Raw genomic sequence first — 2,731 nt, 5'->3', positions numbered from 1 at the left:
ATCTTAAATAAACAACCTAACTTGACCATCAAGGAACTAGTGGAAGAGAAGAATTAGCTAAGAAAACAGTTAGTTGGCTGTAAGCTCCAAGCAGCTGTGAGCTATTCAATTCAAGCCCTTGCCAGCGAATCCCGGGGCTTTGCCTGCAGCCCAAGCTCTAGGCCAGCTCAGCAGGATGCCACCTGAGCCTCAGCCACCCCAGCTGCCTCTTCAGATCGGGGAGTGCAGGTCCAGCAGCCAATGCCAAAGACTACTGGGACCTGCACCCGCTGCGAACAGGAGGAGAGATCTCATGGTCTCAGACCTTGCCCATTGCCCCCAACCACCTGCACTGAGGTTGCTTGCACCCCTGCCAGTCCGCAAAGATTGGATGAAGGTCAAGGGGGAGCTGTGTGGGTGACTATGCTTGGGGGTTGGGGTGTGGACAAGACAAATGGTACCCCTGAACAGACAGGACTTGATGAGAATGGAAGTGGTGGCGTCTGTGACCGTGGAGAAGTACCCACTCGTGCCTGTCCTGGTGAACCTCACTCAGGATGTGGCCCACCTAGCTCTACACCAGAAATTGTCCAAGAGGACTTGAAGATGGGGTCTGATGGTGAAAGTGAGCAGGCTTCGGACACTTCCTTTGATGAGGTGCAGTTGCTTTTGAGGTTGTGTGTGCAAGATCTCCACTGAATACAGCAACAAGCATCTAGCATTACTAGCCCACATCCGGCCCCTGAGGCTATCCTGAGAAACTGACCATCAATAGCCCCAATTTCGACAACCCTCTTAGCAGCAGCATCCGCTGTCAGTGTTTCTGACTTTGGCTTTGGGAAACTGGAGATCTACATCCAACTGGACAAGCTGTGTAAAGTACGTACACCCCCTTCTGCAAAGGCAAAAGCAAGCTCAGAGACAACCTTGTTGCACTCAAGGAGATAAAACTGGAACAGGAAGAGGGGGCACCCTGCACTGCCATCTGGCAAGTGTCCCAGATCAAGGACCTCAAACACTACAACATTGTCAGCTTCATGATGTTATCCACATGGAGAAGTCTCTCATTCTTGTCTTTGAGTACGTGTGTAAGGGCCTGAAGCAGTACCCAGATGATTGTGAGAACTTCATCAACATGTAGAATGTGAAACTGTTTCTCTTCCTGCTGCTCCTCTGCTTGGCCCCACTGCTACCAGCCGAAGGTGCTACATGCCCCCAAACCTAGTCATCAATGACAATGGAGTGCTTAATGTGGCTTGCTTTGGCCTGGCCTTGCCCAAGTCTATTTCAAAGAAGACCTACTCCAATAAGATCATGACACTGTGGTACTTCCCTGCCACCACCACCCCTTCACCTCCTCACTCCCCCACCTCCCCCACCTCCCTTTTGTCTTCTGCTTGGATCCACCACTAGTCTACCCAGATTGATGTGTGGGGTGTGGGCTACATTTTATGAAATGGCCACAGCCCAGCCTGTCATTCCAGGCTCCACAGTGGAGAAGCAACTACACTTCATCTTCGCCATCTTGCAAACCCCAGCTGAGGAGTTGTGGCCAGGCATTCTGTCCAAGTAAGAGTTTAAGACATACAACTACTGCAAGTATCCAGCCCAAAGCCCATTTGAGCCAGGCACCCTGACGTAACTGCAGTGGGGCTGACCTCCTCACAGTCTGTTGCAGTTTGAAGCTCACAATGAAATCTCTTCAAAGGACACCCTGAAATGTCCATTCTTCCTCAATCTAGGGGAGTGGATCCATGAACTTCCTGACACAACTTCCATATTTGCAGTAAAGCAGATCCAGCTATAAATGGAGACTAGTTTTTTATCTTGAATAATGCCTGATGCAGACAGGCCTGCTTTCCATGTGGTTGACACTGAGTTCTAAGCCACAGACCAAGCCTCCCAGCAGACACCACTTTGACACATGCCACTCGCCTCACAGGGCAGCCTCCAACTGCATCCTCCTTCCTTGCTGCCTGCCTACCTGCTCCACTCATGCTTGCCTACCCACATATCCCCAGCTCTCTATCCAAATACCCGACTGTTGGCCTGTCTACTATGTGATAACAAAGCTGTCATCACTCCTTCACCTAGTTGGCCTGTCTGTCTCTCTGTCTGTCTCTGTCTGTCTCTGTCTCAATAATTGCCAGTGCACAACATGGCCATGACAGCTTTCTACACCGAGACCAAGCTTGTCACCCTTCCCAACATCCCCTCCCTCAGAACCACTACCCCATGGCCAGTCAGGGCTCTGGAGCTAGCCTTGGCTTGGGATCAACTTGGACAAATGTGGCAATAACTTGGGCCTGCTTTCCTGCCTGCCTCCATCTGCCTCATGTTGTGTGAACTTTTTGTTTATTTAATTCATTGTTGTTTTTTAATTATCTTAAATGAGGTTTTCATTTTTTTAAATGCACTATTTCTGTATACAGACTGGCTGCCTATGCCCCTCTGCATAGGGTGCTCCCACAGTATTTTGTACAATAAAGCCCTGCTCCCAGCCTTTCCAAGACAGGGACACAGCCTCTATTTGGAACCGTGATCATCACCAGAACCTGAGGCCAGCTAATAGAAAGCATACCTCAACCACTCACCTTCCTACCCCAGACCTACCATACCCAGGTGCAGGGGGACCTGGGGAGTACTGGATACTCTCTGACCACTGGATGAGGTGGGGGCCCCATTCTTTACTTCCTGAAGTACCATAGCTAGGGATTCCCTCCTTCTCAGGGTCTCCCTAACTCAACTCTTC

The 2,731-nt window shown here is 50.3% G+C and overlaps 1 pseudogene; it reads left to right on the top strand.

Annotated features, from left to right (window-relative positions):
- The first annotated feature begins 240 nt into the window (after positions 1–240).
- Positions 241–1,864, top strand: LOC124527589 (cyclin-dependent kinase 16-like; annotated as a pseudogene).
- The last annotated feature ends 867 nt before the right edge of the window (positions 1,865–2,731 follow it).

The sequence above is a fragment of the Lynx rufus genome, unplaced genomic scaffold (assembly GCF_022079265.1).
Source record: "Lynx rufus isolate CCGP_SWC_20201006 ecotype Redwood Valley unplaced genomic scaffold, mLynRuf1.p SCAF_51, whole genome shotgun sequence".
Classification (NCBI taxonomy): domain Eukaryota; kingdom Metazoa; phylum Chordata; class Mammalia; order Carnivora; family Felidae; genus Lynx; species Lynx rufus.
The sequence above is the reverse complement of the archived record's forward strand: the minus strand, read 5'-3'. Positions and strand labels throughout refer to the sequence as shown.